Source organism: Cherax quadricarinatus, chromosome 43 (assembly GCF_038502225.1).
Source record: "Cherax quadricarinatus isolate ZL_2023a chromosome 43, ASM3850222v1, whole genome shotgun sequence".
Classification (NCBI taxonomy): Eukaryota; Metazoa; Arthropoda; class Malacostraca; order Decapoda; family Parastacidae; genus Cherax; species Cherax quadricarinatus.
The window spans coordinates 18599754-18614378 of record NC_091334.1 but is presented as its reverse complement, the minus strand read 5'-3'; positions in this window follow the sequence as shown (position 1 = coordinate 18614378).

Below are 14625 nucleotides of genomic sequence, written 5' to 3'. Positions count from 1 at the left end.
AAACAATATGAAGTTCAACGATGAGAAATTTCAATTACTCAGATATGGTAAACATGAGGAAATTAAATCTTCATCAGAGTACAAAACAAATTCTGGCCACAAAATAGAGCGAAACACCAACGTCAAAGACCTAGGAGTGATTATGTCGGAGGATCTCACCTTCAAGGACCATAACATTGTATCAATCGCATCTGCTAGAAAAATGACAGGATGGATAATGAGAACCTTCAAAACTAGGGAGGCCAAGCCCATGATGACACTCTTCAGGTCACTTGTTCTATCTAGGCTGGAATATTGCTGCACTCTAACAGCACCTTTCAAGGCAGGTGAAATTGCCGACCTAGAAAATGTACAGAGAACTTTCACGGCGCGCATAACGGAGATAAAACACCTCAATTACTGGGAGCGCTTGAGGTTTCTAAACCTGTATTCCCTGGAACGCAGGAGGGAGAGATACATGATTATATACACCTGGAAAATCCTAGAGGGACTAGTACCAAACTTGCACACGAAAATCACTCACTACGAAAGCAAAAGACTTGGCAGACGATGCACCATCCCCCCAATGAAAAGCAGGGGTGTCACTAGCACGTTAAGAGACCATACAATAAGTGTCAGGGGCCCGAGACTGTTCAACTGCCTCCCAGCACACATAAGGGGGATTACCAACAGACCCCTGGCAGTCTTCAAGCTGGCACTGGACAAGCAACTAAAGTCAGTTCCTGATCAGCCGGGCTGTGGCTCGTACGTTGGTTTGCGTGCAGCCAGCAGCAACAGCCTGGTTGATCAGGCGCTGATCCACCAGGAGGCCTGGTCACAGACCGGGCCGCGGGGGCGTTGACCCCCGAAACTCTCTCCAGGTAAACTCCAGGTAATAATAATAATAATAATAATAATAATAATAATATTAATAATAATAATAAAAATAATAATAATAATAATAATAATAATATTAATAATAATAATAATAATAATAATAATAATAATAATAATAATAATAATAATAATAATAATAATAATAATAATAATAATAATAATACCGACTTGGACAATGCTTTTAGCATTAAGTTTTGACAAGTCAGCGATCTTCTCCGAGGCAAGTGACTTGCTTGCTTTACGCTAAATTTAACGTCTTCTGTGAGTACGATAATAATAATAATTGTTATTATTATAATTAAGATCATTCACACCCAGAACTAACATCCGGAGTCATGTTTGAGCCTGGACTTGTCTGGTTCCCGGGTAATGCACAGACTGTTGCTGAGGCAAAGACCTTAATACACTATAAAATGAGCTTTATAGCAGTGACTTTATGAGGCACATGCGTCAGTATGTCCTGGGGAAGTGACGGGGGCCCAGGGGACCCTAGAGACGAGGAACAAGTCGAACGGGGTTCAGCAGGACGGGTGTTTTATCTTACACATTACAGAAGAACCGTCACTTCGAGACAATTCTCGGTACAAATAAGATAGGGGTGTACACACCTGATCCAAGGTCACCTGCTTACCAGTGATCATTCACCTCTCTGTGACTCGTATATATGTAACAGGGTAACAGGGACCACCTGCTTGCCAGTAATCCTTCACTTCTCTGTGACTGGTACATACGTCACAGGGGTCACCTACTTGCCAGTGATCCTGCCCCTCTCTATGCAGATTTTAGAAGATAGCATTGCAATCAGTGCTTGCTACTTCTGCCAATATAGATGAATATATGTTAGTGTGCTCCAAGGTACCTGCCGGGACCTCGCAGAAGCTATATACAACTTTTCAGTCAATAAATAAGACCCACGTGCAACACTTGGCTACGTTGTTGCTGTGTCAAACAAGCTGAATAAGACACATGGTTTTATTAAATAATTATTAAAAAAATTTAGGATTACTAATTTTTTAATAAACAACGTTACTCATTTCCTCTGAATGCGAGGTACCTTCCACCCCAGGCAGATCGGTTTGTGACTTGAAAAAGCCCACTGTGTGGGCGAAACGTTGTCAATAAAGGATCACATTGAACTGCATATGTGTTTGTTTCCATTTCTTCATATCTGATAATTACCATAAGTTACACTCCAGCATAACTGTTGCTTATTCCCGTATTTTAATATAAAATAAAGTTGCCTATTACTGTACACTTAGATATGTTTGGATGTAAGTAAAGTGAATGCATCAGCACTGTGCTGCTACCCTGTTTGATGTGACACTTAGAGCACTGTGCTGCTACCCTGTTTGATGTGACACTCAGAGCACTGTGCTGCTACCCTGTTTGATGTGACACTCAGAGCACTGTGCTGCTACCCTGTTTGATGTGACACTCAGAGCACTGTGCTGCTACCCTGTTTGATGTGACACTCAGAGCACTGTGCTGCTACCCTGTTTGATGTGACACTCAGAGAGCACTGTGCTGCTACCCTGTTTGATGTGACACTCAGAGAGCACTGTGCTGCTACCCTGTTTGATGTGACACTCAGAGCACTGTGCTGCTACCCTGTTTGATGTGACACTCAGAGAGCACTGTGCTGCTACCCTGTTTGATGTGACACTCAGAGCACTGTGCTGCTACCCTGTTTGATGTGACACTCAGAGAGCACTGTGCTGCTACCCTGTTTGATGTGACACTCAGAGCACTGTGTTGCTACCCTGTTTGATGTGACACTCAGAGCACTGTGCTGCTACCTTGTTTGATGTGACACTCAGAGAGCACTGTGCTGCTACCCTGTTTGATGTGACACTCAGAGAGCACTGTGCTGCTACCCTGTTTGATGTGACACTCAGAGAGCACTGTGCTGCTACCCTGTTTCATGTGACACTCAGAGCACTGTGCTGCTACCCTGTTTGATGTGACACTCAGAGCACTGTGCTGCTACCCTGTTTGATGTGACACTCAGAGCACTGTGCTGCTACCCTGTTTGATGTGACACTCAGAGCACCGTACTGCTACCCTGTTTGATGTGACACTCAGAGCACCGTGCTGCTACCCTGTTTGATGTGACACTCAGAGCACTGTGCTGCTACCCTGTTTGATGTGACACTCAGAGCACTGTGCTGCTACCCTGTTTGATGTGACACTCAGAGCACTGTGCTGCTACCCTGTTTGATGTGACACTCAGAGCACTGTGCTGCTACCCTGTTTGATGTGACACTCAGAGCACTATGCTGCTACCCTGTTTGATGTGATACTCAGAGCACTGTGCTGCTACCATGTTTGATGTGACACTCAGAGCACTGTGCTGCTACCCTGTTTGATGTGACACTCAGAGCACTGTGCTGCTACCATGTTTGATGTGACACTCAGAGCACTGTGCTGCTACCCTGTTTGATGTGACACTCAGAGCATTGTGTTGCTACCCTGTTTGATGTGACACTCAGAGAGCACTGTGCTGCTACCCTGTTTGATGTGACACTCAGAGCACTGTGCTGCTACCCTGTTTGATGTTACACTCAGAGAGCACTGTGCTGCTACCCTGTTTGATGTGACACTCAGAGCACTGTGCTGCTACCCTGTTTGATGTGACACTCAGAGCACTGTGCTGCTACCCTGTTTGATGTTACACTCAGAGAGCACAGTGCTGCTACCCTGTTTGATGTGACACTCAGAGCACTGTGCTGCTACCCTGTTTGATGTGACACTCAGAGCACTGTGCTGCTACCCTGTTTGATGTTACACTCAGAGAGCACTGTGCTGCTACCCTGTTTGATGTGACACTCAGAGCACTGTGCTGCTACCCTGTTTGATGTGACACTCAGAGAGCACTGTGCTGCTACCCTGTTTGATGTGACACTCAGAGAGCACTGTGCTGCTACCCTGTTTGATGTGACACTCAGAGAGCACTGTGCTGCTACCCTGTTTGATGTGACACTCAGAGCACTGTGCTGCTACCCTGTTTGATGTGACACTCAGAGAGCACTGTGCTGCTACCCTGTTTGATGTGACACTCAGAGCACTGTGCTGATACCATGTTTGATGTGACACTCAGAGAGCACTGTGCTGCTACCCTGTTTGATGTGACACTCAGAGCACTGTGCTGCTACCCTGTTTGATGTGACACTCAGAGAGCACTGTGCTGCTACCCTGTTTGATGTGACACTCAGAGCACTGTGCTGATACCATGTTTGATGTGACACTCAGAGAGCACTGTGCTGCTACCCTGTTTGATGTGACACTCAGAGCACTGTGCTGCTACCCTGTTTGATGTGACACTCAGAGAGCACTGTGCTGCTACCCTGTTTGATGTGACACTCAGAGCACTGTGCTGCTACCCTGTTTGATGTGACACTCAGAGCACTGTGCTGCTACCCTGTTTGATGTGACACTCAGAGAGCACTGTGCTGCTACCCTGTTTGATGTGACACTCAGAGCACTGTGCTGCTACCCTGTTTGATGTGACACTCAGAGAGCACTGTGCTGCTACCCTGTTTGATGTGACACTCAGAGCACTGTGCTGCTACCCTGTTTGATGTGACACTCAGAGAGCACTGTGCTGCTACCCTGTTTGATGTGATACTCAGAGAGCACTGTGCTGCTACCCTGTTTGATGTGACACTCAGAGCACTGTGCTGCTACCCTGTTTGATGTGACACTCAGAGAGCACTGTGCTGCTACCCTGTTTGATGTGACACTCAGAGCACTGTGCTGCTACCCTGTTTGATGTGACACTCAGAGAGCACTGTGCTGCTACCCTGTTTGATGTGACACTTAGAGCACTGTGCTGCTACCCTGTTTGATGTGACACTTAGAGCACTGTGCTGCTACCCTGTTTGATGTGACACTCAGAGAGCACTGTGCTGCTACCCTGTTTGATGTGACACTCAGAGCACTGTGCTGCTACCCTGTTTGATGTGACACTCAGAGAGCACTGTGCTGCTACCCTGTTTGATGTGACACTCAGAGCACTGTGCTGCTACCCTGTTTGATGTGACACTCAGAGCACTGTGCTGCTACCCTGTTTGATGTGACACTCAGAGAGCACTGTGCTGCTACCCTGTTTGATGTGACACTCAGAGAGCACTGTGCTGCTACCCTGTTTGATGTGACACTCAGAGCACTGTGCTGCTACCCTGTTTGATGTGACACTCAGAGAGCACTGTGCTGCTACCCTGTTTGATGTGACACTCAGAGAGCACTGTGCTGCTACCCTGTTTGATGTGACACTCAGAGCACTGTGCTGCTACCCTGTTTGATGTGACACTCAGAGCACTGTGCTGCTACCCTGTTTGATGTGACACTCAGAGCACTGTGCTGCTACCCTGTTTGATGTGACACTCAGAGAGCACTGTGCTGCTACCCTGTTTGATGTGACACTCAGAGCACTGTGCTGCTACCCTGTTTGATGTGACACTCAGAGCACTGTGCTGCTACCCTGTTTGATGTGACACTCAGAGCACTGTGCTGCTACCCTGTTTGATGTGACACTCAGAGAGCACTGTGCTGCTACCCTGTTTGATGTGACACTCAGAGCACTGTGCTGCTACCCTGTTTGATGTGACACTCAGAGCACTGTGCTGCTACCCTGTTTGATGTGACACTCAGAGCACTGTGCTGCTACCCTGTTTGATGTGACACTCAGAGCACTGTGCTGCTACCCTGTTTGATGTGACACTCAGAGCACTGTGCTGCTACCCTGTTTGATGTGACACTCAGAGCACTGTGCTGCTACCCTGTTTGATGTGACACTCAGAGCACTGTGCTGCTACCCTGTTTGATGTGACACTCAGAGCACTGTGCTGCTACCCTGTTTGATGTGACACTCAGAGCACTGTGCTGCTACCCTGTTTGATGTGACACTCAGAGCACTGTGCTGCTACCCTGTTTGATGTGACACTCAGAGCACTGTGCTGCTACCCTGTTTGATGTGACACTCAGAGCACTGTGCTGCTACCCTGTTTGATGTGACACTCAGAGCACTGTGCTGCTACCCTGTTTGATGTGACACTCAGAGCACTGTGCTGCTACCCTGTTTGATGTGACACTCAGAGCACTGTGCTGCTACCCTGTTTGATGTGACACTCAGAGCACTGTGCTGCTACCCTGTTTGATGTGACACTCAGAGCACTGTGCTGCTACCCTGTTTGATGTGACACTCAGAGAGCACTGTGCTGCTACCCTGTTTGATGTGACACTCAGAGCACTGTGCTGCTACCCTGTTTGATGTGACACTCAGAGCACTGTGCTGCTACCCTGTTTGATGTGACACTCAGAGAGCACTGTGCTGCTACCCTGTTTGATGTGACACTCAGAGCACTGTGCTGCTACCCTGTTTGATGTGACACTCAGAGCACTGTGCTGCTACCCTGTTTGATGTGACACTCAGAGCACTGTGCTGCTACCCTGTTTGATGTGACACTCAGAGAGCACTGTGCTGCTACCCTGTTTGATGTGACACTCAGAGCACTGTGCTGCTACCCTGTTTGATGTGACACTCAGAGCACTGTGCTGCTACCCTGTTTGATGTGACACTCAGAGCACTGTGCTGCTACCCTGTTTGATGTGACACTCAGAGAGCACTGTGCTGCTACCCTGTTTGATGTGACACTCAGAGAGCACTGTGCTGCTACCCTGTTTGATGTGACACTCAGAGCACTGTGCTGCTACCCTGTTTGATGTGACACTCAGAGCACTGTGCTGCTACCCTGTTTGATGTGACACTCAGAGCACTGTGCTGCTACCCTGTTTGATGTGACACTCAGAGCACTGTGCTGCTACCCTGTTTGATGTGACACTCAGAGCACTGTGCTGCTACCCTGTTTGATGTGACACTCAGAGAGCACTGTGCTGCTACCCTGTTTGATGTGACACTCAGAGCACTGTGCTGCTACCCTGTTTGATGTGACACTCAGAGCACTGTGCTGCTACCCTGTTTGATGTGACACTCAGAGCACTGTGCTGCTACCCTGTTTGATGTGACACTCAGAGCACTGTGCTGCTACCATGTTTGATGTGACACTCAGAGCACTGTGCTGCTACCCTGTTTGATGTGACACTCAGAGCACTGTGCTGCTACCATGTTTGATGTGACACTCAGAGCACTGTGCTGCTACCCTGTTTGATGTGACACTCAGAGCACTGTGCTGCTACCCTGTTTGATGTGACACTCAGAGCACTGTGCTGCTACCCTGTTTGATGTGACACTCAGAGCACTGTGCTGCTACCCTGTTTGATGTGACACTCAGAGCACTGTGCTGCTACCCTGTTTGATGTGACACTCAGAGCACTGTGCTGCTACCCTGTTTGATGTGACACTCAGAGCACTGTGCTGCTACCATGTTTGATGTGACACTCAGAGCACTGTGCTGCTACCCTGTTTGATGTGACACTCAGAGCACTGTGCTGCTACCCTGTTTGATGTGACACTCAGAGAGCACTGTGCTGCTACCCTGTTTGATGGCTTAAGCCGGTAGGAGACTTGGACCTGCCTCGCATGGGCCAGTAAGTCTACTGCAGTGTCTCTTCTTTCTTATATTCTTATGAGTGGGTGTGGATGGGTATAAGCTGGACGTGTTTAGCTTATGCTAGTGGGTCTAATGCAGTGCTCCTTCCTTCTTAAGTGGATGTGATTTGGACCTGTCTAGCTTGGGGCAGAGGTTTAGGCCTGTAGGTGACTTGAACCTGCCTCGCATGGGCCAGTAGGCCTGCTGCAGTGCTCCTTCTTTCTTGTGTTCTTAAAGCAACTCACAATGAATGTAGGCTAACCTCAAGATAAGTTGGGTAGGGCTAACCCGCCATACTGTACATTAATTTATGAAAGGAGGCAGGTTGCTAGGCTACCCTAGAAAAGGCAGGTCGCTAGGTTACCCTTGAAAAGGCAGGTCACTAGGCTACCCTTGAAAAGGCAGGTCGCTAGGTTACCCTAGAAAAGGCAGGTCGCTAGGCTACCCTAAAAAAGGCAGGTCGCTAGGCTACCCTAGAAAAGGCAGGTCGCTAGGCTACCCTAAAAAAGGCAGGTCGCTAGGTTACCCTAGAAAAGGCAGGTCGCTAGGCTACCCTAAAAAAGGCAGGTTGCTAGGTTACCCTAGAAAAGGCAGGTCGCTAGGTTACCTTAGAAAAGGCAGGTCGCTAGGATACCCTAGAAAAGGCAGGTCGCTAGATTACCCTAGAAAAGGCAGGTCGCTAGGTTACCCTTGAAAAGGTAGGTCGCCAGGCTACCCTAGAAAAGGCAGGTCGCTAGGTTACCCTAGAAAAGGCAGGTCGCTAGGATACCCTAGAAAAGGCAGGTCGCTAGATTACCCTAGAAAAGGCAGGTCGCTAGGTTACCCTTGAAAAGGCAGGTCGCTAGGCTACCCTAGAAAAGGCAGGTCGCTAGGTTACCCTAGAAAAGGCAGGTCGCTAGGCTACCCTAAAAAAGGCAGGTCGCTAGGCTACCCTAGAAAAGGCAGGTCGCTAGGTTACCCTAGAAAAGACAGGTCGCTAGGTTACCCTAGAAAAGGCAGGTCGCTAGGTTACCCTAGAAAAGGCAGGTCGCTAGGCTACCCTAGAAAAGGCAGGTCGCTAGGTTACCCTAGAAAAGGCAGGTCGCTAGGCTACCCTAAAAAAGGCAGGTCGCTAGGTTACCCTAGAAAAGGCAGGTCGCTAGGCTACCCTAGGAAAGGCAGGTTGCTAGGCTACCCTAAAAAAGGCAGGTCGCTAGGTTACCCTAGAAAAGGCAGGTCGCTAGGCTACCCTAAAAAAGGCAGGTCGCTAGGTTACCCTAGAAAAGGCAAGTCTCTAGGCTACCCTAGAAAAGGCAGGTCGCCAGGCTACCCTAGAAGAGGCAGGTCGCTAGGCTACCCTAGAGAAGGCAGGTCGCCAGGCTACCCTTGAAAAGGCAGGTCGCTAGGCTACCCTAAAAAAGGCAGGTCGCTAGGTTACCCTAGAAAAGGCAAGTCACTAGGCTACCCTAGAAAGGGCAGGTCGCTAGGTTACTCTAGAGAGGGCAAGTCGACAGGCTGCTCTAGAGAGGGCAGGTAGCTAGGCTACCATAGAAAGGACAGGTTGCTAAGCTATCCTAGAAAGGGCAGGTGGCAAGGCTACTGTAAAGAGAGCATGTAGCTAGGCTACCTTAAAGAGGACAGGTAGCTAGGCTACCCTAGAGAGGGCAGGTAGCTAGACTACCCTAGAGAGGCTACTTTAGAGAAGGCAGGTAGCTAGGCTACCCTAGAGAGGGCAGATCGCTAGGATACTCTAGAGAGGGCAGATCACTAAGCTACTTTAGAGAGGCCAGGTAGCTAGGCTGCCCTAGAGTGGGCAGATAGCTAGGCTGCCCTAGAGAGGGCAGGTAGCTAGGCTGCCCTAGAGTGGCCAGATAGCTAGGCTGTCCTAGAGAGGGCACGTAGCTAGGCTACCCTAGAGAGGGCAGGTAGCTAGGCTGCCCTAGAGTGGGCAGATAGCTAGGCTACCCTAGAGAGGTGCAGGTAGCTAGGCTGCCCTAGAGAGGTGCAGGTAGCTAGGCTACCCTAGAGAGGGCAGGTAGCTAGGCTGCCCTAGAGAGGGCAGGTAGCTAGGCTGCCCTAGAGTGGGCAGATAGCTAGGCTACCCTAGAGAGGTGCAGGTAGCTAGGCTGCCCTAGAGAGGTGCAGGTAGCTAGGCTACCCTAGAGAGGGCAGGTAGCTAGGCTGCCCTAGAGAGGGCAGGTAGCTAGGCTGCCCTAGAGTGGGCAGATAGCTAGGCTGCCCTAGAGAGGGCAGGTAGCTAGGCTACCCTAGAGAGGGCAGGTAGCTAGGCTGCCCTAGAGTGGGCAGATAGCTAGGCTACCCTAGAGAGGTTCAGGTAGCTAGGCTGCCCTAGAGAGGTGCAGGTAGCTAGGCTACCCTAGAGAGGGCAGGTAGCTAGGCTGCCCTAGAGAGGTGCAGGTAGCTAGGCTGTCCTAGAGAGGTGCAGGAAGCTAGGCTACCCTAGAGAGGGCAGGTAGCTAGGCTACCCTAGAGAGGGCAGGTAGCTAGGCTGCCCTAGAGAGGTGCAGGTAGCTAGGCTGCCCTAGAGAGGCGCAGGTAGCTAGGCTGCCCTAGAGAGGGCAGGTAGCTAGGCTGCCCTAGAGAGGTGCAGGTAGCTAGGCTGCCCTAGAGAGGTGCAGGTAGCTAGGCTGCCCTAGAGAGGTGCAGGAAGCTAGGCTGCCCTAGAGAGGTGCAGGTAGCTAGGCTGCCCTAGAGAGGTGCAGGTATCTAGGCTGCCCTAGAGAGGCGCAGGAAGCTAGGCTGCCCTAGAGAGGTGCAGGTAGCTAGGCTGCCCTAGAGAGGTGCAGGTAGCTAGGCTGCCCTAGAGAGGTGCAGGTAGCTAGGCTGCCCTAGAGAGGTGCAGGTAGCTAGGGTACTCTTGGAAGGGGAGGTTGAGGGGAGGGGTATATTGCACGAGAAATCAACGTGGAGGGGGGTGGAGGAGGAGGAACCACAGTTGGGGGTTGCTTGCTGTTGCTGTGGCCTTGTCTTACCCCCATCTCCCTCCCGCTCCCCCCTTCCCCCTCCCCCCTTCCCCCTCCCCCAAATCCCCTTCTCCCTCCCCAACAACCCTTCCCCCTCCCCATACTCCTTCCTCCCCCACTGCCCTTCTTCCTCCTGATCATCCCTTCCCCTCCTCACCTCCTTTCATTCCTCTCCCCAGATGCTTCCCACACCTCTCCTAATATCTTCCTTGCCCCCCATGCACACACCTCTCCCATACTCATCCTTCACGCACCCCTCTCCCTCATCCCTCCCTCACACTTAACACTTTCTCCTTCAAGGTGCCACAACAATCCTCCCTCACTTAGTCATACTGCCCCTCAAGGAAACCTAGATTCCATAAACATAGAGCCTAGCAAGGTATTCTAGAATGAACAACAGCAATCAAAACTAGAAATAACTTCACAGTAGGTTTAGGTTAGGTCAGGTTTGTCAAGAAACAGGACAAGTACTTCCTGATATGGGTCTTAGTCATATGATGACCCACAACTGGAGCTTTTGGTCATCTGACCGAGGCCTTCCACTGGCAAATAAGTAAGTAAGTTTATTCAGGTATACACAAATACAGTTACATAGAATTATCATACATAGCAGCATATGTGTAGAGAACCTAGGATAACCCAAAAAAGTCAGACAGAGTGACTTATTTCCATTGGGGTCCTTTTACCTTATTATTATAATATAAAGGTTATAATATTTTCTTATTATTCTACAATGAAGATAACATCTCATTATCATACTAAAAAGACTATCTACTACACGAGGGTCATTAAGACTATCTACTACACCAAGGTCATTAAGACTATCTACAATACGAGGGTCATTACTAGGAATATGGTAAAATTTACACGTATGTTAGCTAAAAAATAGAAAATCATTCCCCTCCCTTTCTGTAGCTACATTCATCAGACACTTTTTGGCACTCTTCTTGAACTGGTTCATGCTATGACTGGCGTTGACATGTGCGGGTAGTCTGTTCCATTCCTTTATTGCTGTACAATAAAAGGTGTTTGAAGCCTGGCCACTGACTGTGGGTACTACAAAGTTGTGCTCTCTCCCCCTAGTACTATGATTGCTTTGGTTCCCAACCTTGACAAAACTGACAGCAAGATATTCTGGACATTGTTTGTGAACAATTTTATAAACATGATTTATCTTCAGTTGTTTTACTCTGTCTTCAGCATTCAGCATATCCAACTGCTGTAATTCATCCTGGCCTACATGTTCTCTTGGTCCCAGCCCCCAGGATGAATCTTACGATTTTGTTCTGGGTGATTTGCAGTCTATCTTTCAGTTTATGTGTCAGGGCAGAGTACCATGAAGAGCAAGCGTAATCCATATGGCATTGTATAAGGGCTAGACATAGGGTCCTGCGAGCCTCAGTAGGTAGACACTGTGCTTGTCTATACAGGAACTTCAGTCTGGCATTCGCTTTCTTTACTACACTGTTCCCTATTAATTCTCCTGACATGCATGGGTCAAAGGGGATTCCCAAATATTTTACTCCACCCTTTTAAAAATTATGGTTATGATTAATTCACATCGTTTTTGACTGCCTTAGCTTATATATGTATATATATATATATATATATATATATATATATATATATATATATATATATATATATATATATATATATATATATATATATATATATATATATATATATATATCATCATTCACTCCATCACTGTCTTGCCAGAAGGGCGCTTTACACTACAGTTTTTAAACTGCAACATTAACACCCCTCCTTCAGAATGCAGGCACTGTACCTCCCATCTCCAGGACTCAAGTCCGGCCTGCCGGTTTCCCTGAACCCCTTCATAAATGTTACTTTGTTCACACTCCAACAGCACGTCAAGTATTAAAAACCATTTGTCTCCATTCACTTCTATCAAATACGCTCACGCATGCCTGCTGGAAGTCCAAGCCCCTCGCACACAAAACCTCCTTTACCCCCTCCCTCCAACCTTTCCTAGCCCGACCCCTTCCCCGCCTTCCCTCCACTACAGATTTATTTACTCTCGAAGTCATTCTGTTTCGCTCCATTCCCTCTCTACATGTTCAAACCACCTCAATAACCATTCCTCAGCCCTCTGGACAACAGTTTGGGCAATCCCGCACCTCCTCCTAACTTCCAAACTACGAATTCTCTGCATTATATTCACACCACACATTGCCCTCAGACATGACATCTCCACTGCCTCCAGCCTTCTCCTCGCTGCAACATTCATCACCCATGCTTCACACCCATATAAAAGCGTTGGTAAAATTATACTCTCATACATTCCCCTCTTTGCTTCCAAGGTCAAAGTTCTTTGTCTCCACAGACTCCTAGGTGCACCGCTCACCCTTTTCCCCTCATCAATTCTGTGATTCACCTCATCTTTCATAGATCCATCTGATGACACATCCACTCCCAAATATCTGAATACATTCACCTCCTCCATACTCTCTCCCTCCAATCTGTTATCCAATCTTTCGTCACCTAATCTTTTCATCCTCATAACCTTACTCTTTCCTATATTAACTTTTAATCTTCTTTTACATACCCTACCAAATTCATCCACCAATCTCTGCAACTTCTCTTCAGAATCTCCCAAAAGCACAGTGTCATCAGCAAAAATCAACTGTGACAGATCCCACTTTGTGTTTGATTGTTTATCTTTTAACTCCACACCTCTTGCCAAGACCCCCAGATTCACTTCTCTTACAACCCCATCTGTAAATATATTGAACAACCACGGTGACATCACACATCCTTGTCTAAGGCCTACTTTTACTGGGAAATAATCTTTCTCTTTCCTACATACTCTAACCTGAGCCTCACTATCCTCGTAAAAACTCTTCACTGCTTTCAGTAACCTACCTCCTACACCATACACCTGCAACATCTGCCACATTGCCCCCCTATCCACCCTGTCATACGCCTTTTCCAAATCCATCAATGACACAAGAACCTCTTTAGCTTTATCTAAATACTGTTCACTTATATGTTTCACTGCAAACACCTGGTCCACACACCCCCTACCTTTCCTAAAGCTTCCTTTTTCATCTGTTATCCTACTCTCCGTCTTACTCTTAATTCTTTCAATAACAACTTTACCAAACACTTTACCAGGTATACTCAACAGATTTATTCCCCTATAATTTTTGCACTCTCTTTTGTCCCCTTTGCCTTTATACAAAGGAACTATGCATGCTCTCTGCCAATCCCTAGGTACCTTACCCTCTTCCATACATTTATTAAATAATAGCACCAACCACTCCAAAACTATATCCCCACCTGCTTTTAACATTTCTGTCTTTATCCCATCAATCCCAGCTGCCTTTTCATTTTACCTACTGCCTCATGAACTTCCCCCACACTCACAACTGGCTCTTCCTCACTCCTACAAGGTGTTATTCCTCCTTTCCCTATACATGAAATCACAGCTTCCCTATCTTCATCAACATTTAACAATTCCTCAAAATATTCCCTCCATCTTCCCAATACCTCTAACTCTCCATTTAATAACTCTCCTCTCCTATTTTTAACTGACAAATCCATTTGTTCTCTAGGCTTCTTTAACTTGTTAATCTCACTCCAAAACTTTCTTATTTTCAACAAAATTTGTTGATAACATCTCACCCACTCTCTATTTGCTCTCTTTTTACATTGCTTCACCACTCTCTTAACCTCTCTTCTCTCTCTCTCTCTTTTTTTTTTTTTTTACACAGGGTTTGACAAGGTTAAGGATCCCTAACTTTATTGACAGCTATTTACAGGTTAAGGATTCCTAACTTTATTGGCAAGCTAAGAGCTGTTACCTACATCAGCTCATTTGAAAGCATTTTTATTGTTATGAGACATACAAGTAGGAAACAGGATGAAGTTGGAGCCATCTGTGGGCCAGCATTTTCATTTGATCAACTGACTTTATCTCGTTGACATCATTATCCTGTACGAATGTGTTCCATACTCGAGTCATCCTGGGTATGTATGATCTCAGATGGAGTGATGTTCTGGAGAAGGGTACAGCCAGAATGAAGTTGCTGCTTTCTGCCCGTCTTGTGGCATAAAAGCTTGTTTCACGCTGTCCTCGAAGTGGATCCAAGTGTGGTATTTTGACAATATTGGCCTTGTACATAACAGTAAGGCCACCCACATCCCTCCTATGTTGAAGGCTCTGCTGAAATGACAGATCTATCCAGGATGGGTCCAGGCGAGAGATGAGA